Below are 26,930 nucleotides of genomic sequence, written 5' to 3'. Positions count from 1 at the left end.
GCAGTCGTACTATTATGACCCTTATTTTACCAAACTCAATTGGGGAAAATCTCTATCTAGTTTACCTCCACTCCTAACAGTAAGAGCTATTGGCAAAATATATGACCAGGAAGATAATGACTCAGAAAAATTGAGACTTTTGAAAAGAAAGGATCAAATAAAAGTCTCTATTGTTGGTGCAAAAGACAAATTTGTTTTTTGATGGGGGCATCTGCTTGAAGTGAACTCCTTCCTTCTCAGCTACTCTATCAGGGTAGTACAAACCAGTGCTACCCCAGCTTCAACTTTCCTCTCGATAGGGATATCTTCCATACTCCCAATCACTGAAGTATAAAGATTCAGTGAACTGGTACATTGACCAACTCCTAGTGCCATATATAGCAAAGACGAAGTAAGCACTAGGCCTGCCTGACCAGTAACAAGGTTTGGTGATTTTAGATGTATTTTTGCTGTGCATCATTATCAGAATGCATGAGAACAAAGTTGACAATCAATTCAAAGCCATACATTCTGACGCATTCACATATTGGTACACAGACCAAGTAGCAGTCATTGTAGCTGATGAAGTTGACGAAGAGTCGGCATGTACAAAACTGGACCTCAGACTCTTTTATTTGGTAGCCATACACGCAAATTCAATTCAAGAATGTGTTATCATCACTTTTTTCTTTTGGGAGAGTTCTTAGGGGCAGAGGCCAGTTCTCAATGCACTGCTTTGCCTGCAGGATGGGAGTAAAACAGCAAATGATAACATAAATATTTGTTCACTACACTTGCGGAAAAGAAGCAGTTGGCCAACAGAATGAAGAAGTGGGTGCCAAGTGAGAGTGGACTTCTGTACTGATGCCGATGAGGACATGGTAGTGCTCACCATGTCCAGCACTAATGATGCATGGATGTCATTGTCAGCCATGTCCAAAGACACATTAGAAGAGAAACTGTTGAAAAAAAAAAAAAAAAACTTATGAGCAGGTTCTCTCATCCCCCCCTCCACATGAACATTCTCGTCGATCTCCTCGTACATCCCCCCTCCACGCGAAAATTCTTATCGATCTCCACGCACATCTCCAACTCGCAGGTTTCGTAGAAAACCACAGGTATTGGTTGTAGGTAATTCTCATTTTGGGGTAGTACATGCTCAACGGTTAGTGCCCGGTGCTAATGTTACGATACACTCTGCATTCACCATCCCTGAGGCAGATGAGTTTTTGAGTACTTTGGACTCTGCCCCTGACTGTCTAGTTATTCATCAAATTACTAATGATATCAAATTTTGTACACCAGTAGAAGTGCTCAACAGGTTAAATGATATGATCAATAGATTTACCAATGTATTTCCACATACTAAGGTTGTAATTTCACTTGGATTTCCCCGTACTGATAATGTAGAGTTAGATGCACAGATAGAGATAGCAAATGGTTTGATTAAGAAGTTAGTACGTCTTGTTGACTCTTCCAGAGTGACCTTTTGTGATCACACTAACCTCCTTCATAATGGTATTGTTAAGACTCACTTGTTGAGTTCTGATGATGGATATCATCTCACTTCTGATGGTACATGCATGTTATGTAGTAATGTAAGATATAAAGTTGAACTCATGTTAGGCCTCAGTATCATAAGAAACCAATCTAAGCACTCTTAAAATGTTTGGCGCATGTCTCCGTATTCATTCATTGTTTAATTTGTAGTATTAGCTTTGTATTATGACCTCTATTTCTCAATCATCTTTGAGTATTGGTACATGGAATATTGATTCCTTGCATTCCAGGATTGCTAATATTCGTACATCAAAATTTAATTACACCATTATGTAAGCTTGAAGCTGCGCTCATATCCAAGATCAAACACTGGAAGTCTTCAAATAAAGGCGGAATTAGGAAAGATCTCTTCTATCTTACCACCAAAGGTAAACACCTCACTGCCGAACAGTTAGAAAATAATCTAAGAAACATCATCCTGCAGGTTTTTGACTACTGTGGAGAACTTGGAAGAGCAGCCTGGTACTTCAAACTCCAGTGAAACTCCAGGAAACAAAGACCAGCAAAAAACGCAGGCTGTTGGCAAAGCTTTCTCCAACAAAGAGGCACCGCAAAGGGCCATTTCCTGGTGATAGGATTATTGGTAAGCAAATTTGTCACATGTTCATCGACTCTGAAGGAGGTGGAATGCTTGAATGCAAGGCATTGGTTTTGAGGAAAGCCACAGAGGAAGATATTGATGAATTAGTTGAACAAGATGATCAAAAGCACATTGGTGTGTATACATTCTACACCATTATGTATGAACCTCCACACAAGGAAATGTTAAATGTTATCCACTCGAGAAGGAATGGGATGAAGGTACCTTAGATCTCATGTAAAAATGAGAACAACAAGTAATATCACAAATTGAATAAGTTTGTTATTTTAAGGTGGTTTTTAACATCCAATCAAGTACTGTCCTTAATGAATTGTTAATGAAGAGTACAAACAGCAATGGATGCAGATTCAAGTGGAATTCGAAACAGTAAGAGCTATTGGCAAAATATATGGTAGCACTCACCATGTCCAGCACTAATGATGCATGGATGTCATTGTCGGCCATGTCCAAAGACACATTAAAAGAGAAACTGTTGGAAAAAAAACTTATGAGATATCCATGTGTTATAATTATGTATGGTGATACATTTTAGGAACCAATTAATGTACAGTCCTGAGTAAATTATTATTCATGAGGTTGTTTAACTAGTTATGGCTAGACCGTGAGCTACAAAATGTAGCTAACCGTTATACCCCGGGGGAACTACTGTGATTTGCTTCAAATTTTGAATGTATATTCATGAAAGAAGTGTGGTAGAAAAATCAATTTATTAATAAACATGTTGATGGAAGAAAATCTGGAATAAGAAATACAGAGTGCTGTAAGAGGTTATCACATCTATAAGGAATACTGGACACCAGTTATTGGGTACGTCAAAAAGGGCAACAGATAATCCTATGCATAAATATGTGAGGAACGATCTTAAATACATTGCCAACTATTATGATGGTCATCGAATTTGGCGATCTATGTCTTCAGTGAGTCGTCACCCATGAATAGTTCCCATGCAACTGGTTTGAATCACCACTACCCCTAAACAGACTGTTCCCCCAACCCACACTGCTATTTTCTGTAGCAACTGTTCTTGTGGGCACCAATTAGATTGTGGAAAGTACCCCTCAAATGCTCTGTGTGCAACATCCACCTTACAAAATGAGGTATCTACCCAAAGGCTAGGGAAGTTGAAGATTTAGGTGATAGGTACTACATGGTTGGGGAATACTTGAGATGCAGCAAATGCAAGCAGCCTCAGTCTCCATGAAATGCTGCTTTACTTGCTCAGCTTTCTCCAGCACAGTGTGTTAAATTCCCAGCGGTATTTACACAACACTTTGCACTGGATAGAAAGTGTGTGACATTGATGAAGCCACATACCATGGGCAATAGTTCCAGGTACCATGGGCAATAGTTCCAGCTACATAAGGCAGGCACTCCATGAAGTGCACAGTGAAGAATGGGGGTGGGCAGGGGGGGGGGAAGACTGGTGATGTATGAAAAAAGATACAAAAATAAAGTGTATCCTTGAGCGAAAAAAAAAAAGAGTTTGTGAGCAAAAAAACAAAGCTAGCAACATGGTTCCTGACCATCACAATTCGCACACTCCACACCAAGTTTGTCAAGGAGCACCCAAATATAACAATTGGACTTTCAAAGTTCACAGCTTTAAGGCCTTCTCATATAAAACCTCGTCATGCAATTAAATAGAGGGAGCTTGTGCGAATACTATGCAAATGTAGAACTGAAACTGACAACTTTAAATAAAATTGCAAACAGCCACTATATGGCATCACCATTTCCTAGCATCTATCGTATCAGTGATGTAACCATGGGTGACAAAAATGAAGGAAAGTACCATCAGCTACCATGCATTCAAAAGAAATGCAATAAATGTGGTGTTACAGGTATTGACAGTAGTTAGGAGTTAACAGAGAAGCAAGAAGAACCAGTGAGATGGAGGAAGTGGGTGAGAGAAAGCAAGATGGATGACAATGGGAAGAAGATGTCAAAGATGGTCTTAAAGAGTACAGAAGGGTCAATAGAAGAACTGATACATGTAGAAGTGTTGATAGGAGAAGCTGAAACAATCTCTCTGCATTTGTTCACAGCAGCATGGCAGAGCCAGGAGTTCAATAATATCACTTGAGTCAACACCCGAAGGCTGGCTCATAATGGTTCTGGATTTCGGTGAGAATTATGCTTGTAGGTACCAAGATGAAATCTAAAGTGTCCATTGGGGACATGATTCAGCAACTATACACCCTAATGTTGCTTACTACAATTGTCCAGAATGCCAGGGACGAGTGACAGATTTGCTAATCATGATTACTCCTGACAACAACCAAGACCACCATGCTGTACATCAATTCACAATGATTGCAGTAAATCAATTTGAAAAAATCACGAAAATTCTCTGTGGGCAAAACAATAGGAATATAAGGAATGAGTTATTATCCCTGGGGATAATTGTGGGAGGAGAAAAAAGCTGATTACACAGGTCCCCTTGGCATGGAAAAGATGCCAAATTCATTAAGTGGAACTGCCAGCAGCCAAGTGGCTTAAGGATTGTAAGAACTGCGAGTGAATTGGTGGGTCCACATGTTCCCACTTTATTTGAAGACTTCCTTGATGGTAGCAAAAATTACATGCCACAATTCAAGCCCAATAGATTCAACATCGTATTCAAAGCAAGTACTTCACTTTATCATCACCGGCATAAACTGAAGCAACTCCTTCAAAATATTGGAAGCGACAATAGATTGTGCAAAGCAGTCCTGGCAGAACTTAATAACATTGTAACTACATGTATGGCGGAAGTCTGTGCAATGGGGCTACTTGAAAAGCACTTGATTACTCCACTATTTACAATCACCCGCCAAAAAGAACACATCCTAGACATGCGATACTATTATGCCCAGCTCTAGTATTTTCTTAAAGCAAAAGCTGTGCTCCAGCACTGCCTTTAGCATCCTGTCCAATGGATCACAAGCCCGCAAATCAGGCAGTGAAAAGGAGTTTGTCATGGTTCTTGGTGAAAGATGGAGAACCAGTTTACTTTGTGGTAGCCCTTGAAGATGTGGATGAATTTGTAGGTGCCACAGCTGACAATTTGAACACCCAGACAAAGCAGAAGTAGCTAGAACTCTCAGCAAGTGCAGAAATTTCAGGATTCTAGCAGGATAAAGAAAGACAATGTTAAGAAACACTCTACTTCAGTAATGTACCATATGAAAAAGAGCCATGTGCAGCAAATGCCCCCAGCTCATACAAGAAGACTTGCAACCTATCCGGTAATCGCTACGTGTGTCTTTACATAAATAGATGTAATAGCTCTAGAATTACACAATTAAACTGTTCTGATAGATCTATTTTTTGTTTTGTTTTTTATTTTGTTTACTTTTACAGTTGGCAGTTGATGAACAATATTTTACCATGCCAAACAAAATACCAGGAACTACTCTGGCTGGAATTTTAAGTTTGACGGATTGTAAGAATATTACATTTTTGTATAATGATTTCTTGATTTGAAAGATACTTAGTGTATGGTAGTGTTATTTCAATGCATTGAAATAGGAATTTCCATTCAGTCCAGAGGGGTTGTATAAGTTTACATGCCTCCCTACAGGAACATTGCAGCACATGTCCTTCAAGTGTACTCATATCATCAGCAGCAAGTGAGCGCAATTTCAGCGTTTGGAGTACTGTACACACAAAAAAACGGATCACACTTGATGACAGAGAAGGCAGGGAAGTTAGTGTATAGTGCATCACAACCTCCATTTGCAGCATATTAAGAAGCTGAAGACGACGTTGTGGATACTGATAAAGAAAATGATATAATGAAGATGGATCGGATATTTTCATGTAAATTATCTTGTCCATAAAAGCTATGGGAAATTATTTATGACACTAAAAACATTGATTGTTATCATAATTCCTTCATTTAACTGCTCAATTTCTTGAAATTATAATCATTTAAATATTAATATTTGACTATTACCGGGACTATTACTAGTGACTTAGGAAGCAAACATGTGCATGCTGGAGTCAGCGCGGCAGCACAACAAGCTAACAAGGCGAGCTGCTAAAAGGCGGGGCAAAGGGCTACAAGCTCTTACAGTCAGTCTACTCTGAAGTACAAAGTACCTGAAGCATACCTGAAGCAGAGACGCAGCACGCGTTGTCAATTTGTACTTCAGAGTGGACAAACTGTATGGGTTATTGTAAGTTTCTTTGAATCATGGTTCTTTGAAACAAATCACAAATTTTAGCATTTTTTGCACATCGCGAATTTGATAATATTATTGATACTAAATCTTAAATGTAGAGGGTAGTATTGCTCCTAAAATTCAAAAGTGTACTTTTATGTATTATTACAGAAGATAGCATTGCTACCAAGATCATGAAGATTCCAGGTAGTCCTCAACATAATGATATGATGTTAATTAACCTGTTTTATTTAACAAATGAGTCACATTTCAATTCAAGATCAACTTTCAACAAGTAAAATTAAACTTCCAGCCTTTAGTTAAAATTAAACTTCCTGCCTATCAAAAGTGTACTATAACTGAGGGCAGTATTGCTTCTAAATTTCAAAAATGTAGTATTATTACCAGCATTGTTCCTTATTTAATCATGAAGACCCCACATATCCTGCAATACAATGATATGATGTTAATTAACCTGTTCTCTTGCAGGATACCTGTTTAACAAAGGAGCCACATATTTCAATTCAAATAAATAAAACCATGACATGTTGCATGTAAAGATTAACAAAATGAAAGAGATTCAGAGATTCACAATTTTACATTTAGATTTGTCATTACCACATAATCACAGGCAGACATCGCAATATGCTGTATTGGAATATAAATTTCCTAATATTTTACAATGTCTGAAAAAATTAAATTAGATTGTTTTGGAATGATCAACCCCTTTGCTGGCATTCTTTATATTACCCTCTGTACATGTACATAGCATTAACTTGAATTGTTCTGGGTGCGATTAAGTGCAACACAAGTTACAGAAATAATTTGCAACCCTGCCAAAGATGTGATGCCATGTACCGCAGTAATTACCAGAGTTGCCAAATCAGTGATTTAGTAGCCCAATTGGGCAACTTTGTACTATCGTCACGCAACATGATAACGGCCACTGAGATTTCAAGACTTTTGGGCTACTTTTGAGTTTTAACAGAAGAACAATAAATTCAGACCATTTTCAGTGTATTTTTAGAAATAATATAATTGAGACAAATTTATATTTAAACAAAGTATTTTTGGCTGATTTTTGTAAATTTGTGTGATATTGCAAAGTGTGCTGAAAATGTTTGGCAACCCTGGCAGTAAAGACAAATCCAAAACTGAGGGATATATGTAAAGATAACTAACAAACAGTGGTTATAAATGCATTATAAACTGCTCCAAAAAAGAAACTTACCAGGTAAGAAATTTGTCTGTCAAATTCAAACGACAAATTGTGTTACACTAAATGGGATATGAGTGGAAGCAGTGTTAATTTACGCTAATTTTGACACCTCATTTGTTGCAAACGGATGAGTATTTTTTGAAGTTATGCTTATTTAACCGAACCTATCCACTGGAATGAAAGTTGCACTCATACCACTTGAGATGGTTGGCAGTATACAGGTGTAATCAGTGCTCTCCTCTTCTTCTTTGCATGACTAACTTTCCTATTGTGAGGATGAAGAATGATCAAAGTTCAATGACAATTGTCCTTATTCAATCATCTGAAGAAATTAAGTCGAATGAAAGAATCAATATGATGACCAGGGATTTAGGGACCTTGGGTGTGTCCAGAGTATTATGTTCATGTGGTCGTTGGTTCAAGACCTGACAAGACCAAGCAATATGCCTAAATTAAGTGAAAATCAGAGATGGCTTTTAAATGGAATGTTAGAGGCGGTCAGAGCGTGTCAAAACTGCACGAGCGCTGAACGTGGCTAGGAGTGTTGTTCGAAAGTGGCGGGACAGACGTCAACAGCCTGGTGGTAGTCTGAAATTCAAAAGTGTACTTTTATGTATTATTACAGAAGATAGCATTGCTACCAAGATCATGAAGATTCCAGGTAGTCCTCAACATAATGATATGATGTTAATTAACCTGTTTTATTTAACAAATGAGTCACATTTCAATTCAAGATCAACTTTCAACAAGTAAAATTAAACTTCCAGCCTTTAGTTAAAATTAAACTTCCTGCCTATCAAAAGTGTACTATAACTGAGGGCAGTATTGCTTCTAAATTTCAAAAATGTAGTATTATTACCAGCATTGTTCCTTATTTAATCATGAAGACCCCACATATCCTGCAATACAATGATATGATGTTAATTAACCTGTTCTCTTGCAGGATACCTGTTTAACAAAGGAGCCACATATTTCAATTCAAATAAATAAAACCATGACATGTTGCATGTAAAGATTAACAAAATGAAAGAGATTCAGAGATTCACAATTTTACATTTAGATTTGTCATTACCACATAATCACAGGCAGACATCGCAATATGCTGTATTGGAATATAAATTTCCTAATATTTTACAATGTCTGAAAAAATTAAATTAGATTGTTTTGGAATGATCAAACCCTTTGATGGCATTCTTTATATTACCCTCTGTACATGTACATAGCATTAACTTGAATTGTTCTGGAGTGCGATTAAGTGCAACACAAGTTACAGAAATAATTTGCAACCCTGCCAAAGATGTGATGCCATGTACCGCAGTAATTACCAGAGTTGCCAAATCAGTGATTTAGTAGCCCAATTGGGCAACTTTGTACTATCGTCACGCAACATGATAACGGCCACTGAGATTTCAAGACTTTTGGGCTACTTTTGAGTTTTAACAGAAGAACAATAAATTCAGACCATTTTCAGTGTATTTTTAGAAATAATATAATTGAGACAAATTTATATTTAAACAAAGTATTTTTGGCTGATTTTTGTAAATTTGTGTGATATTGCAAAGTGTGCTGAAAATGTTTGGCAACCCTGGCAGTAAAGACAAATCCAAAACTGAGGGATATATGTAAAGATAACTAACAAACAGTGGTTATAAATGCATTATAAACTGCTCCAAAAAAGAAACTTACCAGGTAAGAAATTTGTCTGTCAAATTCAAACGACAAATTGTGTTACACTAAATGGGATATGAGTGGAAGCAGTGTTAATTTACGCGAATTTTGACACCTCATTTGTTGCAAACGGATGAGTATTTTTTGAAGTTATGCTTATTTAACCGAACCTATCCACTGGAATGAAAGTTGCACTCATACCACTTGAGATGGTTGGCAGTATACAGGTGTAATCAGTGCTCTCCTCTTCTTCTTTGCATGACTAACTTTCCTATTGTGAGGATGAAGAATGATCAAAGTTCAATGACAATTGTCCTTATTCAATCATCTGAAGAAATTAAGTCGAATGAAAGAATCAATATGATGACCAGGGATTTAGGGGACCTTGGTGTGTCCAGAGTATTGCGTTCATGTGGTCGTTGGTTCAAGACCTGACAAGACCAAGCAATATGCCTAAATTAAGTGAAAATCAGAGATGGCTTTTAAATGGAATGTTAGAGGCCGGTCAGAGCGTGTCAGAAACTGCACGAACGCTGAACGTGGCTAGGAGTGTTGTTCGAAAGTGGCGGGACAGACGTCAACAGCCTGGTGGTAGTCTGAAAGATCTTTAAAGAAGTGGCAGACCACGAGTTACGTCAGCCAACCAGGATGCATCAATCCTAAACAAGGTTGAAGCCAAGAGAACCATGACAGGTGAGTGTAGATTTTGTTTGATTATCATCCCGGCTTTTTCTTCACAAACAATGTTTTGCTTGGTTATTTGTTTTATGCTCTTTGCAATGTGTTGCAGTTCATGTTTGATTAATCCCATTTTTTACAGGAAACCTGACAGTTAAGAAAAGTTTTGTGATCATTTTACTTAATGATTTCTTTCTCTTTTAATGTCTTGCAGCTCGAGAGATACGCCAAAGGACTACACAGGAGACGAGGACAGCGACCAGGACAGATCTGTTACCAGACCATCAGGAACAGGATCCGCGCCTATGGTATGCGTTCTCGTAAACTTCGGAAGAGGCCAGGATTACTACCGAGACATCGTAGAGACCGGGAAGCTTTTGCAAGGAGACATCGACGGTGGAGTCGTCGTCGCTGGTCCAACGTCCTGTTTACCGATGAATGTCGTGTATGTTTACGCTGGTTAGATGGGAGACGAAGAGTTTGGAGAAGGGTCAATGAGGATATCGGAGAAGAGGGGATACAACAAGCGGAAGCGATGGGAGGAGGGAGCCTGATGATCTGGGCGGTATCGGAAGTCACGGGAAGACTGATTTGGTGATCGTTAAGTGGTGGACTGAATGCGGATCGGTGCGTGAATGACATTGTCAGACCACATGTCGTCCCATACCAAGCAGCGGTCGGTGCGAACTTCGTGCTAATGGACGACAATGCAACACCCCATCGAGCGCGAGTAACCAACCAGTTTCTGAACAACCAAGGAATTCAACGTCTTGTGTGGCCTTCAAAGTCCCCAGATCTCAATCCACTGGAACATCTTTGGTCCCATCTGAAGTACCACGTCAACAAACGCATCAAGCCAACAACAACTTTGGTCGGCCTAGAGCGGATACTGAGGAGAGAGTGGCGGCAATTGAACAGGTCAGGATCGACAGATTGATCAACAGCATGCGTCGCCGGTGTTTGGCTGTCATTGATGCAGATGGTGGACACACCAGGTATTGAAGACTGTTAAGATGGTTCATGTGAGGAAGGTTTGAGCAGGAAAGTGTGAGTTGACAAAGAATAAAAGTTCTGAACATCCTTTCATGTGTCTGTTTATTGTGTGAATTCATTGGGGCGGACCTGCAACTTTCAAATTTGATAGTAGGCTTGTTCAAATGAGCATAACTTCAAAAGTTTTGATCTGTTTGCGACAAATGAGGTGTCAAACTCCGCGTAAATGTACACCGCTTCCACTCATATGCTATTCAGTATAATACGATTTGTCGTTTGAACTTGACAGACAATTTCTTACCTGGTAAGTTACTTTTTGGGACCAGTTTATAATGTGCACATTTAAACAGTGACACATGTATATCTATGCACACATTTAAACAGTGATATGTGCTTACATCTAAATAGTGATGCTAGTGAATTTAAACAGTGAATTTAGTCATCTCACTAACCCATAATGAGAAACAGAACCTTCTCACTGGCACAAATGCATTGCATAGCATGCTAAACTTTGCACTTTCAATATTTTAGTCCAAAAATGGTATCAATTTTTGTCTTGAACAGGCCTAAGAGCAGTGACAGCACAAGGAGGCATGGGGGGGGGGGGCAAAGTGAATTTTATGAGCAGGGGCAAAAATCAACACATTTTGCAAAATTACTTCAAAAAGTGGAATTTTTTAAAAATTTGGGTTGTTACTGGGGGATCTGGAGTAAGAGTTCTGACTGAGGGGCATTTGCCTCCCCCATCATGCCACATGTAGTGCCACCACTGTCTAAAGGAGAGAAAGGGGGGAAACCCCAGACTCCTCTTTTTCCTTTGTTTATCACTTGGTACATTCTCACCTGCAATCAATAGCTTGTGGAAGAAACATATTGAGGTGCATGTTTCTTATCCAAATAACAAGATCGACTCATCATACAGTATGGTCCATCCATCAGCACAGTGGAGCATATAATAAAATCGTAGTACATTAAATGGTAGGGCTCAAAATACTTTGCAAGGTCTATGTTGAACAGATTCTACTAAAAGTGGCCCTAAGCAGATGAAAAAACACGAACTGTTTTATGGGGACGGACAAACTTATTTTAATAAGTTTGATCCCATTTATTTTGATTTTTTGTCCTCTGTGGGCTAAAATGACACTAAAATTTTCAGTCAAAATCAATTAAGATTTGGCCCCAAAATGGCTTTTTTACATAATTTTAGCACACAGAACAGGTTCTCCCAAAATGCAAAATCTGGGCTGGTCAGGCCTTTACAAAACATTTTTTTTGTTGCCTTATGTGTACTTTTGCCATTTTCAAATATTTTTCGCAGGACTATTTTTAATTAGTTTTGAGGGAAAATACCCTTGGCTTCTGTGAATTTTGAGCCCATGATCATTTTGTTTTACAGTAACAAAATATAATTGCTCAGAAATCACTGAATATGGCTTGGTTGACAGGATGAATTCTACAATTCATTTTGATTCTGTAGACATATTTAAACACAACATTAAATAGGGACCAAGCTTCTGCCACAAGAGACAGTGGAAACATTGCTTTGGTTGATTTTGACACTTGTCTGCAAAGTGCAGTATTAATTAGGGTGGATAAAGACTGAATTGGTAATTCATCCTCTATCTACGCATTTATATTTACCAATACTGCCATTGATTGGTGGTGGTTCCTATCGCGGCGGTGCTCCTATGTATGGTGTTTTCTTCTATTCCTTGACAGAGATTCAGAGATGTTGTTTGTTTGCATTGCTTGCAAGAATCCAATAGTTCATTGTTAATAACAGTTCTTGGATCCAGAGTTAGTGTTCCTTTGTCTTTTCCAAAAGAATACTCACAAGTTATTGTACCCGGTATCCAGAGTTTGTGTTTGTTTGCCTTGGTCAGCTTGTATCCAGAGTTGGAGTTCCTTTCCTCACCAATCCTTCTAGTTCATATTATTGAATGTTTATATTCTGTTCCCTTGCTCACAAACCAATATAGCATATTGTTCTACACTCCATTTAGCTTAAATTTGTTGCAGCCAATTCTCCATGCATTTTGAATGTCAGTCAATTCATCTGCACCAATCCTTGCACTGTAGAAGCCATTTTCCATCACTTCTGTATAATTCAAATTGAGAATCAATCAAGCAACCTGAGTTCAGATTTAATCACTAACAGGAATGTCCTCTTCTACAGATGTTTGAATTTGTTGACAAGCCACTTCAAATGTTTTCATGGCAACATCAGTTCAGTTGCTATGCTTCCAGATGGCTTAAACGAATGAGCGCTTTCGCGGTACATGCACCTGCCTCCTCTTGGGGCCTTTGTTACCTCTATAGACACTGGCACCATTGCTCAGGTTGTTGCTCTAGTCTTTCCTGAAGCTTACCTTTAGGTATCTAAAACAGAAATGAAAAACAGCAAATCAATTCTACTTAGAGATAAAAGATAACATTTTTTTATGGGCTGGCCAATATTTTGAGTAGTGGATCCTGACACATATGATAAAAATATTAGCTAGCTCATCCATTATGTCTAGGTAAAACACACCCACTTTATCCCAGGGTGTTTTTATTTTGGGAAACCCCTTAACTTTTACAAGATAATACATCAGCTTTTTAAAATGAATAAACCATTACAACAAATTTGTTTATTTTGGCTCGCCGTATACGTAAGATAAACAGTTCAAAACAGACCATTACCATAGATAATCGATTGTCTTGTTGAGGTATGGTGAGCATGTTAGTCGCTCGGAAGGCTCAACCCCTTTGGTGTCTCGCCTTCCGAGCGACTAACATGCTCGCCAAACCTCAACAAGACACTGATTATCTATGGTAATGGTCTGTTTCTCACCCTTTATCTACTACATAATGGATACCTGAAAACCAATTAAATTGTGTAGGATTCATTCATCTCCAGCTCAAAAATTCATGTATCCCAAAACATGCCATATTTTCTATTTTACATGGTGATAATTGCGTTTACAACATTGGAGCACAGAAAACACTGTCACATAGACATTTCTGTCAGATTTTACTTTTGTCTCTATGATGCTACATAAAGCCAATAACCATATATGTGGTTATTTGAGTGCAAAAAAATTTGTTTGTTTGTTTTTAAATTGTAATTTTATATATATATATTATTTTGTGTTTTGATGTCTGAATGTAGCCCTTGTTCTGTATGCCAAAAGCGTGTTAAGAAAAATCACAGAAAACTGAAATGTAGCACTTGTAAATGTTTTGTGCATAAATCATGTAGCAATCTGAGCAGAAAAGAATTCATGAAAAATGACAATCATTATTGGTTTTGTGTAAAATGCAATGATACAATGAATTTACCATTTAACCACTTCATTGATGATGAAAATTTCTTATTAGAATTGTACAAGTATTTTGATATTGATGATACTCCACGTGAATTTAATGTTGATAAATATGAACACTTGGCTATTGATCCAACAAAATACCAGGATGATACAGGGCAATTTAACAGTCACACTAATTATTATACTGATACTAAGTTTTAAGAGATGTTACTAACGAATCTTCTGAAAATTTGTCACTCCTTAATTTTAACATTAGGAGTCTGGATAAGAACTTTGATTCGTTTAGAGATTACATGTGTACTATTGATATTGACTTTCATGTTATAGGATTGGTGGAAACATGGTTAAAAGAAAAGCCACATGATTATTTTAATGTTAGCGGTTATAATCTTGAATTTGCAAACAGAAAGAATAAAGGCGGTGGTGGCGTTTGCCTCTATATGAAGAACAACATACATTATAAACTCCGTGATGACTTGAATGGTATTGAACATCCTGAATATGTTGAAAGTCTCTTTCTAGAAATAGAAAGAACAGGATTGCAAAACATTGTTATTGGTGTTGTATATAAACCTCCTGATCAAGGGATACATGAATTCAATAAGTATATAGATGGAGTTCTGTCGATTATTAATAAAGAAAATAAACTTGTATACTTGATGGGTGATTTTAACATTAATTTGTTAAATGAAGATGTTCATGTACCTACTGCTGAATTTCTAAATACTATGTCATCTTATTCCTTATATCCATGTATTACAAAGCCTACAAGAATTACCACAAAAACAGCTACTCTTATTGATAACATTTTTACCAATTGTTATACATGTCAAACATCTGGAATCATGGTAACAGATATAACCGATCACTTTCCAATCTTTCTATCTACAAATTTAAATTTGTACAGAAAGATTGATAATCTTCAAGGTACCTGTAATTTTAACACACGGTGTAAAACTGAGCAAAATGTACAAACATTTCAAAATGAGCTGAAAAACGTAGACTGGGATTTTATTTGTTCATCTGATGATGTAAATATGTCATATAATAAGTTCATTGAAAAATTTATGCTACTTTATGATGAGTGTATTCCAAAATGTAAACCCAACAAGAGGGCCAAGAAACATGACCCTAGATGTCCTTGGATAACTAAAGGGTTGGTAAAATCGATTCGTAGAAAGAATATATTGTACAAGAAATCAATCAAAAAACCAACAGAGGAAAACATTTCTAAATATAAATCATATCGTAGTAAGCTAACATCTTTACTCCGACTGGCAAAACGTCATTATTTTTCTTCATTGCTTGAAAGAGAAAGGTACAGTATGAGAAATACTTGGAAGATTCTCAACAATATACTGAGAAGTAAAAGGCGTAACATGTCTCAAAAATTTGTAAGTAATGGGGAAACAATAACAAATCCTAAGATAATTGCTGATAAGTTCAATGAGTATTTTTCAAATATTGGACCCAAACTAGCACAAAGTATAAGCCATACTGGTAAAGATTTTTGTGATTATCTAAAAAATCCAAATAGTTCTACATGTTTCTTTAAACCAACCACTGAAGAAGAAATTCTGAAAATTATTGCAACTTTGGGTAGTAGAAAAAGTCCAGGTCACGATGGTATAGGATCTGATATTGTTAAAAGAGTTGCGAATGAAATTGCATATCCACTGCAAAGGATTTTAAATATCTCTTTAAACACAGGTGTTGTGCCAGATGATTTAAAAATGGCAAAGGTAGTTCCAATATACAAAAAAGACAACCCTGAAATGTTTGGTAACTACAGACCAGTTTCAGTGTTACCATGTTTTTCTAAATTGCTTGAACGGATTGTGTATAATAGATGTATTGATTTTTTAAATAAGTTCAATGTTTTGTATGATAAGCAGTATGGCTTTAGAAGCAACCATTCCACATATATGGCAGTTTTGGATTTTGTATGTGACATTGAAAATGCGAGTAGTGAAAAGAAACACACAGCTGGTATTTTTATGGACCTGTCAAAAGCATTTGACACCATAAATCATAATATTTTGATAAGCAAACTGGAACACTATGGTTTTAGAGGAGTAACATCTCAATGGTTTTCAAATTATCTTTCTGAGAGAAAACAATATGTGTCATACAATTCAGAAGTCTCATCTTATGAACCGATTTTATGTGGCGTTCCACAAGGATCAATATTGGGTCCTCTGCTTTTCATCATCTATATGAATGACATCGCTCACACATCTGAATTACTATCATTTATTTTATTCGCTGATGATACCACTGTTTTCTACTCACATGAAAATATTAATGAACTCTGTAATGTAATTAATAATGAGCTGAGGGAGGTAATTAACTGGTTCAAAGCTAACAAACTTTCACTCAATGCAAAAAAGACAAATCTCATGTTTTTAGGTACTGTGTCCAAAACCAAGGAAATCAATGACAATAATATTGTAATATCTTTAGATGGTTGTAAACTGACTCGTGTTAAAGAAGCCAAATTCCTGGGTCTAACTATTGATGAAAATCTTTCTTGGAAGAAACAGATTGTTAATATTTGTAATGTGTCTTCTCGAAATATTGGCGTTTTGAACAAGGTGAAGCATTATTTACCGAACAAACTTTGTACAACCTTTACTGTTCACTAGTTGTACCCTATTTTAATTACGGTATTTTACTTTGGGGAAATGCAAACAAGGCATATCTGAACAAATTATTTAAGCTACAAAAAAGAGCTTTAAGAATAATATCTCATAGTCCGTATTTAAGCCATTCAAGACCACTTTTTGATAAATACAATGTTCTTGATATATTTGATATGTACAAGAAAGAGTTGTCTATTTTATGTATAAGTATACCCAAGGTATGTTACCAAAATCATTTGATGCTATGTTTAAGAGTCTTAAGGATATTCACAGTTATAATACTAGAAATAAGCATAATTACCAACTGCACAAAACAAGTACTGTTGTCTCAAATGGTCCAAAAATTTGGAATCAAATACCTTATGAGATTAGACAGGCTACCAACATTTCTCTCTTTAAGAGAGGAGTACATGCCTTCCTGAATGACAAGTAGATCCAAGTATGTTTTGCTTCATTATTATAGTGTAATATTTCTGTTAATCATTCTGTTAAATCATTGCCTCCACTTAAGTCATCTCAAAGTTGTTTATCATTGCTTTTATGCTTTATATCAGCGTTTGTAATTTGCTATATGTAAATGTTAAATACTCATGATTATAGTACAATATTATATTTAAATTGATTGATTCATTATATTTGTCTTTAAATTGTTTGGCTACAGATCCTCGTTTTGTTTTTTGTTCTGTTTTAATTTGTGTAATTTAATTATACAGGGGTGCAGCATTTACAGGCTTCGCTTATCGTTGTACCTCCTCCATCGTGTTGTACTTTTTATAATTATTGTATTTTGTTGTAATTTTTGATGGAAATAAAATAAATCTGATTGATTGATTGATTGGTATGTAAAGATGTAAAGGTTAACTGGTTGTGCACGAGTAGATATGAATCACTAACCTCTCATTCTCACAGTCTGCTAGGCTTGAGTCAAAGGCCTCCTTGTCACATTGTCATTTTCAGACATTCAGTTGTTGTCATGTCAGACAGATTCTCCTCATGACACTTCTGTCCCTTGATGAATTTGCCCGCAAGTGTCAAGCTTCATCCATTCAGTTATTTTCTCCTGCATAACGGATTTAAACAACAGCATATTAGAGAGATCAGATATGTAAACTAAAAAAAAAATTTTTGAAATAAAGAGATTGCTATTGTTGAAAGTGCTTATACTGCTACAACTTCACTCAATATTAGAAGGATTATGAATGGGTAAAGCTTTTATTCAATAAGTCCATTTAACACATTAGTACACATTCTCAAAGACAGGTGGATGGCTTGCTGGTTTATGTCTTGAGTCTAACTCTTATGTAAAATTATCAAGACAACAGCTTAATTGCTTCACCCTAGCATAGTGCAAGATGAGGAGGTATACATATGTGACACAATCTGGTCCATGGAGGTCAAAGGCTGCAAATTTGAAATTGAGATAAAACTTTAAAATACATTTAAATAGATACTTGTTTTGGGTCCATTTTTGAAAAGACCTTGTACACGGGTGATATACAACTTAGAATTTACTGTACAACTGCACCCACGGGACGGGAGTATTCGGAGACTCGGAGTGCTAGGTCCGTAGACAGTACATTGGGAAAAAAGTTGCCCTATTCCCCCTCTAACCATGTAGCATTTGTATAATACAGTGGACATCCTTCACTGCCCTGCAGAGTGCTAACACTTCAAAGTGTTCATAGTTCTGGTCGCTAGGGTTCAACTCCCCGCACAGGCATGGAATACTACGTATGAATTTGATGCAAAATCGTGATGAAAAATAATATTTTACCAGTCAGATTCAGAAAGAGAAAATCTCATTATACTCGTTAATTACATCATAATCCAAACATAGATGTTCAAGTTCATAGAAAATGTTACAAACTGTTGAATGTTTTGCTATGTTGTTTTCTCTGTAGGGAATGTGTTTTATCGTTAAAATCGGATATGAAAAACTATCATAAATACAGCACAAACGGGCATCACTATTTGTGTGCATAATACAAATTTACAAATTATATAGAAGTGACATGACACTTATAAAAGCTGTATCTTGAAAAGGAGATCACTCTGATGCTAGAATTTCGGCATGGAAACTCATGTGTAATGAAGAAAAATATTTCTGGTTGATTTTATGTGTCTTTTGAGCTTTAAATGTTTCAAAATGTCAAAATCAACCAAATTCGAGTAATTATGATGTCATCAACATGACATTAATATTCATGAGGAATAATTATTGCTCCCTCAATTAAGAAATGATTAACTAGAGTCAACAGACGCTGAATACAAGCCGCAATTTGACCCCTATAACTTGACCCCTGGGTTACGGATGGGGTCAACTGCTCTTGCATTGTGCTTAGGATGTCATAAGAAATATTCCTGGTGAATTTCAGCTTAATCGAACTTAAACATGGATTTTGATTTTTTTAAATTTTTGATTGACCTTTTGACCCCCTTAATGAACTTTAACCTCAATGAAAAAAAAAAAACTTATGTACACCGACAAAATGCATTGTTCCAATTTTAATTAAAAAATTCTAACATGTTCAGTTCTTGAGATAAAAATTCTTGAAGTTATTCAGCTAAAAACAGGAAGTGACCCCTTAATGACCTTTGACCCCCAAAATAAAAATACCATGCATACATCAGGGAACACTAATTCATGTATGTTGGTTATATTATTCTGGTCTGTTTACATTTTGAGATAAAAATGTTTTGAACATTTTTGATAATTTTGGTTTTGACCGAAGTAACCCCTTAATGACCTTTGACCCCGAAACTGTAGGCATCCTAAAGACCCTGGCTAATAGCAATGCATGTGTGTTAATGGCGACTCTCTGCTATGTAATTTGTACAGACAGTGATTTTTTGAATATTTTTTACAAATTTTTCAGATTTTGACTGGAAATGACCCCTTAATGACCTTTGACCTCAATTCTTTTTAGGAAGTTTTAAGCACTGCCACATGTTGATTCATATGCATGAGTCACATGATCATTGCATGTAATTTGTGGAAGGAGTAGCATTTTTGTGAAATCAACATTTTTTTGGCCATAAGGTCAAGGTCAAAGGTCACAGTCAGGTCAAAGTCAAATGTAAGGTTTGGCCTAGTCCAGTGGTCATTTGGCTGAAGTATGGTTGAAATATGTCGAAGCATAAGAGAGCTAGGGCGAAACGTGGCAAGTCACGCAAAATGTCACAAGGTTGCCAGAAGAAAGAAGAATTGAGAAGAGACAGAACAAGCCGACGTTCGTCGTCGGCTTGTAAGAAATGATTGGATTTCATCGCACGACCTTCTAGCAACTGTATCTAGAAATTTATGAAAGTTTTTTTTTTTTTTTTGTAAGTTAGTTATTTTTTTGGCTTTGGAGTGTCCCAGGACCTAGACCTAAATAGTAAATGCTAGGATCATTCATGGTTGACCTAAAAAAAAAAAAAAAAATCTATTAATGATTTCAAAATGCATTCAAATATTCAATGCATTTTGAAATCATTAATAGACTATGACATGAATACAAATTATCAATTTTCATAATAAAAATACAAAATATCTTGAAATTTTTTTTTTTTTTTTTTTTAGGTCAACCATGAATGATCCTAGCATTTAGGTCTAGGTCTAGGGACACTACAAAACCGAAAAAATAAAAACTTAAAAAAAAAAATTTAAATTTTTTTTTTTTTTTGAAATTGAGTATAGTCCCACCCCCAATTTTGAAAAATGTTCACCCAAAACGGGGTGGGACTATACTCAAGGCTATCTGGCACTTGTCAATTTTGCCGGAAACAAGCTTTTTCTATGGTTACTGACCAGCTCATTAGCGCGGTTCATCAGACATTCTTTACCGTGGAATTACCGCCCTCTGTTGATGACAGGGCTTCGAACTCTTATCAAGGCCATATAAGAAATGCAGGGCCGTGCCTTGTGCCTACTCACCTCATCTTCCATTGTTGTTATATCTTGAGTTCTTCTGTGACACACTCCAATCTTGATCCATATGTCATACATTTTTTTTGTACAAGTATGTTCCCTAGTAGTACCATCAAATGCTCTAGACACTGTCATCTGCAGGTATGCCCATGAAACTTTTCCAAATCATCTACATTTATAACAATTTAAGAAATAAAATGTCAAAAATTTAATTAAAAAAAATGGTACAATTATCGAATAGGGTGCAACTTGCTAGACTTGAGTCCAGTCTTCGTTTACAAAGTTTAGGGTTAGGGTTGGGGTAGGGCAGTCTTGTAATAAGACTAGTAAAGTTGCACCCTATTCGGCAATCGCTCCAAAAATATGAATTTCAAGACATTCTACCAATTCATTCAAGAAGCTAGACTTCTCAAGGGCTTAGGCAGCCAGCCGTGTATTGTAGGGAGTGTTTTACACACCCAATTTTTTCCATACATACCGTCACACCCAGTTTTTGCCCACATGGCCTATACTTTGTACACAAATCTTAAATTTACACACTATAGTTTTTTGAATTTACACACCCAAGACCCTCCTGCTTCTCAAGTAAGCTTGGCTGGTTACCTGTCAGTTCTCCACCATGAGGCCAAACAAAATAAATTGTTTGTTTCCGGCTGGGAATAAATTGGGCCGGTAAGTAAGAAAAAAAATTATTTTGGAACAAAAGTTTATTTTTGAATTAATGATGGTTTGTACTTGGTATCATTCTGTAGGTATGCCAGGTGAATTCAAATTTGCCAGTAACCTGCATCATTTTATATATCAAATTAAAGCCCTTGAGTAAAGAAAGCCAACACTGAAAACCTTTTTGTCATAGCACTTTCCATAGCCAAGTTACTTCTAGTCAAAGATTGACTTTCATCAAAAAGATTCAGCTAGCAAAATTCCCAAAAAAAGCATTTCGGGGGTGTTTCTAGATCTTAGTCTCATGACGATAGCAGCTTTTTTTAATGGAACTGCTATCAAAATGTGCGAGTCTCTCATCACAAAAAAAAATCATATATTTGGGTCAAGTGAAGTATAGACAACATATTTATGTAGGTTTCCTTGAGCAAGCGGTTCTTTTAAATTTCAATGTAAATTTGTATTGCCGGTTTAGGCCATTTTGGCTGACTAGCAAATGTGTTAGCTGACGTTTCCCTCTCACCTACATTCTGAAGTGGTGATGAGACAGTTGCACATGGAATTTTAGAGGGATTTTGATAGCAGTTCCATATAGAAAAGCTGCTATCATCATGAGACTAAGATCTAGAAACACCACCGAAATGCTGTTTTGTTTATGTTAGCTGAATCTTTTTGATGAATTTGATATATAAAATAATTTGATATATAAAATAATGTTGTTTGATGGCACATTTGAATGACACCTGTCATACCTAAATAATGTATTCTGTCGGTGCGTGTCACTTCACTTCCGGTTGATGATGTTTGAGTGAAAACAAGTCCCTGATTCGATTTTTGTTGATGATTTCTGTCATTGGTGTTATGTAAATTTCGACCGCAAATAGTCAGTGGAATCAAACAACAGTTTCTAAGTCTTCAGAGTGGAAGAAACTTACTTGATTTACCGTTTATATACTGACAAACTTAAAATTAAATTCCATGGTCGAGTGTCGTTTTTTCCGAAATTGAATGTCACTCCAACAACATCGCTATGCCGATGTAGTAGGTATGTCACAAAATAATAGCTGTAAAAATGCCTATTTTTACACTTTTATTTGTAACATGCCAAGAGACGCCTTTTTTCAACAGCTTTTAATTTTTTTTATTGATCCTTATAGAAATTCATGTGACCTGTTTCCCAAAATGGTGCAGTAAACCAATAAAAAAAAAGAGAAAGAGGCATTATGAATTATAAGTTAACAGAACAAAAAAAGGATTTAAAAGTTTGGCTTGCGTACAAATGTATGTTACTATTGTCTGTCAAACTTTTGATTGATTTTGAAGTCCCTCAGTTTTTTATAAACAAAGACTTGAAGCATAAACTAAAGGGTAAATCTATTGTAAATAACTTCATTTCTCCATATTATAATCAATTTGTAAGTGGCTGCCATCTTTTTTGAACATATAACAATTTTAAAATTTTTCTTGAAATGTCTGTCAAATAGTAACATACATGCAAGACGGTGCTGTAATTCCTGCTAAACTAGGGTGATACAGCTAATTATGCTACATGACATAGCATTTAGCTCCACCTAGCTTTGTGGCACTATCACTTTGTGAGGAGAAGCTTTTTGATGACACAATCCATTGTTAAGTGTTGTCTGTCAAACATTTGTAATGCATAAGTAACATACACGCAAGATTTGTATGTGTCTGTCAAAAGTAACATACGCAATACGTTTAAAAAAATTAAAAATCACTTGATGTTCACATTATGATCATAGCTTAGAGTTTATAAAAGTGTTTTAAAACATGTGATTTATAAACTGCATGTGATCTTTATTCAATTTCCCATCTTGAACTACTGTTTTTGCCAAATTATTATTCTGTATGTTACATTTGACAGACATCTTGCGTATGTTATGGCTTGACAGACACACATATTTTATTTATAAGTTTATCCTCCTTATTGTAATATTTGGACACATTTTTTTCCACAATCAGTTGCTGTAGGTCCTACACCTAAATAACCACAAAATACCTTATGTAATACTTTATAAATTTTTATTTGAGTGCAGAAAATCATCAAAATTGTGTCTGTCAAATATAACGTACGCAAGGGCTAGAAAATTAAATTTGTGAAGTATAAAATGGTCTATAACTTATCTTTCTTTTAGTGTATTATGAACGATATATGTGCATACTATAATTTAAACCTGGTTGGAGACCAAAAGAAAAGAGCTGGAAAAATAATTGTGTGTTACACTTTTATGACACCTTAGCTTATTTTGAGCCATGTCGATAAATGAATTTCCTCATATGCTTCATTTATCCAAATTGTTTAAATTTTTAATATACTAGTGCACCTGCAGCTGTGAGAGCCCTGATGCTGTGAGAGCACTGGCATGATAGCGATACTGTTTGACCCCAGATGACCTTTGACCTCGGTGTAATCTTTTTCATGCTCCCCTCATACGACGGATTCCACCTATCAAGTTTAAGCCCAATAGGGCAAAGTTTAAATTTAGCCCCTACATGACCTTTGACCTCGTTTGACCTCAATTTTGTTTTGCCCATATATTCCCCTCGTATCAAGGATTCCACCCACCAAGTTTGAGCCTGATAGGACAAAGTTTGAAATGCATGACCTTTGACCTCAGATGACCTCCATATAATGTTTTTCATGCTCCCCTCATACGAAGGTTTCGACCCACCAAGTTTGAGCCCGATCGGGCAAAAAGTTTGAAATTTGACCCCTCCGTAATGACCTTTGACCTAAGTTGACCTCGATTTTATTTCGCGCATTATATTCCCCTCCTATCAAGGATTCCACCCACCAAGTTTGGGCCCGATCGGACAAAGTTTGAAATTTTGACCTTTGATCTTGACCTCCGATGACCTTCAAAACCACATGGCCAGCATGCTTTTCCCAAGACCTATCTATATCCCAAATTTCAGCACGATGCGTCGAAGCGCGGCGAAACGCATAGCCGGACAGACAGATAGATAGATACACAGATAGACAGAGACCGCTTATTATTTTATTAGTATAGATTAGTATAGATGGTGTGTGAAGCCTTTCCGAGGCTATAACAGCGGGTCCTCAAAAATTAAAAATTGTTTTGTTTAAGAGCTACTGCCTGTTTTTATGGGTTTTTGAAGATCGCTCATAAATCAGTAAATATAGGCCTGTTGAAGTAAAGGGACTTACCACCATTTAGCTGAAATACTAATCTTTCTTAGCATGTAAATTATTTCCGTCGACAACGAATGAAACACTTCCCTAAAACTGGTTGAAGCAAAACATTAATCAATGATATTTCAGGGAGTAATTTTCCAAACCACAATAGCTCAAAGCCATTGTGTGTGTCCAAGGCCATACTATTTTTGTATAAGCGGTACAGTAGAATGGCTATTCCCTTTACCAATTGTCCTCCCTTGTTAATCCAGATGACAAAATGTTAATTTAAAGTCTCATTGCAACTGAATTTTTATTTTTACTTTTCGGACTTGGCTTTGAGTAATGGTGACACATACCATGTTTACAGTAAAAATGAAAATTATATTCCAGACACCGTCAAAATGTCAAACTTTTTATTTTTTTGCATTGTTTTTAAATAATTAACTGCAGTTCATTTATTCAACCTCGTAACAGGATCATACTTACATGTAAAAAATTTATGATGAATGAACAGACGTTCATTAAATATTGAAGAAAAAAAAAATTACTCATGCCTAATTTGCATTATAATATCATAATACATAATTAGCTGTAATTACCTAATTTGCATAATTAATTACTTTTTGTGTATTTCTTGTTATCTATTGAAAGAACTTTGTATATGTGTAAACAAAACCGCACCTATATCATGTACGGTTTTCTATTGGCATCAATTTTGCATATTAATTAGCTGAACTTAGTCATTTTTTGAGATTTAATTTGTCTGCAGATTGGCCGAAATTGCTAAAATAGTAGGCCCTATATTTGGTTAATTTATTATAATTATTCAATGATAGATTTTTTAATTTTGTTTTCTGTAATGAGGTCAGGAAAGATAGGCATTTAACATGTGATGTATAAATTAACGCTGCTTTTTCAAGCAAGCGTCCAAATAAACCTTCAAAATCTCGAAATGTGCCAATTTTGTCATTACAGCCATTTGTGGCAGGATTTCATTCCATCTACGAGCATCTTTAAATTGACACTACATCACAATGCATTGACTGATTTCGATTCTGTTTTTTGATTTTTGATGCTTAAATAACGTGTTTCTGCTGCGATTATTTTTGAGGTGATATGCCCACTATGTAGCCGGTTTCTGTTGTTCATAACAAACCATGAGCCACATGCAGTTTGGGCCCGAGACTAGACTCTAGTCTAGATAGCCCGGATGCCGGATGTTGGACCGACAGAATTGTGTTTTTTCAGGGCCCAGCTGGCCCCTCTAGGCGAATTTAGCTGTACATGTGCCAAACAAGGTACGTGACATGAGAACAAATACTTGCACCTTCTAACTTTCGTATCACAAGCTATCGGTTGTTCATACTAAAGTTAGAACTTTCGAACAAATTATATCTGTGCATGACTGTCGAATTCGACGTTCGAGTTCGACCCGCATATTAAACACATGAACAATTCCGGGAACAATTGCTAACTGTACTTCAGTCCCCATCTTTTAAGCTCACCCGGTAACTCACAAAAACTGCTTGAATGTGACCATCTCCATTTCATAATGATGTGCGTCACTCAACACTTGACATTTCCGACATATTTAGCTGTATTTTGTGCATCAAATTTGTTGCACCTAACTTTAGAAAATCAAAACCCCGTGCGTGCCGCATGTTTGGTACACGGGCTGCACGTAAGGGGGTTCCGGACGCACACCACCAATTTATTGAATTTTTAACGGCCCATTCAGTGATTTGCTCATCCGATCGTAAAAAATAAAAATCATCTAAAATTCATATTTGTGACCCCGGACTGACTCGTTCTGAGAAAACTAGGAACAAGTCGCATTTTTGACATTTCATGATTTGAATAAAAATGTAAGCACTAGACAATAAGCTTTAAAATGATACCAAAATTATTACCTCACTACCGGTACAAGATATGCCGTAGTTTTGTATACCTTGATATTTTTGCCAAGTTGATATTCTGAGTAATAGGCTAATTAGTTTCCTGCCTTACACAGGATTGAAGGCATAGTTCAATTAATAATTATTGATTAAATAAAACCTCGTTTTAATAGTACTTTCAAGGATTTGAAAGTCCACTTATTCCCACAGTCAAATACTAAGAAAACAAGATTTTTTAATTTTTTATGGGAATGTCATCTTTAAAGGAGGATTTCGTGATCCTAGCATCCTCTTTTTATGACATTTTTCAGTAGATATCCACGAAAAAGCTTATTTCCAAAATTTCAGTTGATTCCGATTTTGCGTTTGCGAGTTATGCATTATTATGTGTCACTTACACTGCTCCATAGACAATGCGTTGTAATTTCGTTCTGGTGCACCAGAACGAAATTCAAATTTGGCGATATTTTTGCTAAACGAATTAATCTGCAAGAAATATTTGGTACACA

General features: G+C 36.2%; 1 long non-coding RNA gene and 1 pseudogene across 1 annotated transcript; one reads left to right on the top strand and one right to left on the bottom strand.

The window, feature by feature from the left end:
* Positions 1-3,860: 3,860 nt before the first annotated feature.
* LOC140163008 (uncharacterized) overlaps positions 3,861-26,930 on the top strand; it is a 301,006-nt pseudogene continuing 277,936 nt past the window's right edge.
* Positions 17,708-26,172, bottom strand: LOC140153263 (uncharacterized). Its single transcript, XR_011859087.1, has 3 exons — positions 26,032-26,172; positions 20,710-20,872; positions 17,708-17,853 (listed from the first exon to the last, which is right to left on the bottom strand). It is a non-coding gene; the product is annotated as an uncharacterized lncRNA (long non-coding RNA).

Source organism: Amphiura filiformis, chromosome 1 (genome assembly GCF_039555335.1).
Source record: "Amphiura filiformis chromosome 1, Afil_fr2py, whole genome shotgun sequence".
NCBI classification, from domain to species: Eukaryota; Metazoa; Echinodermata; class Ophiuroidea; order Amphilepidida; family Amphiuridae; genus Amphiura; species Amphiura filiformis.
The sequence above is the reverse complement of the archived record's forward strand: the minus strand, read 5'-3'. Positions and strand labels throughout refer to the sequence as shown.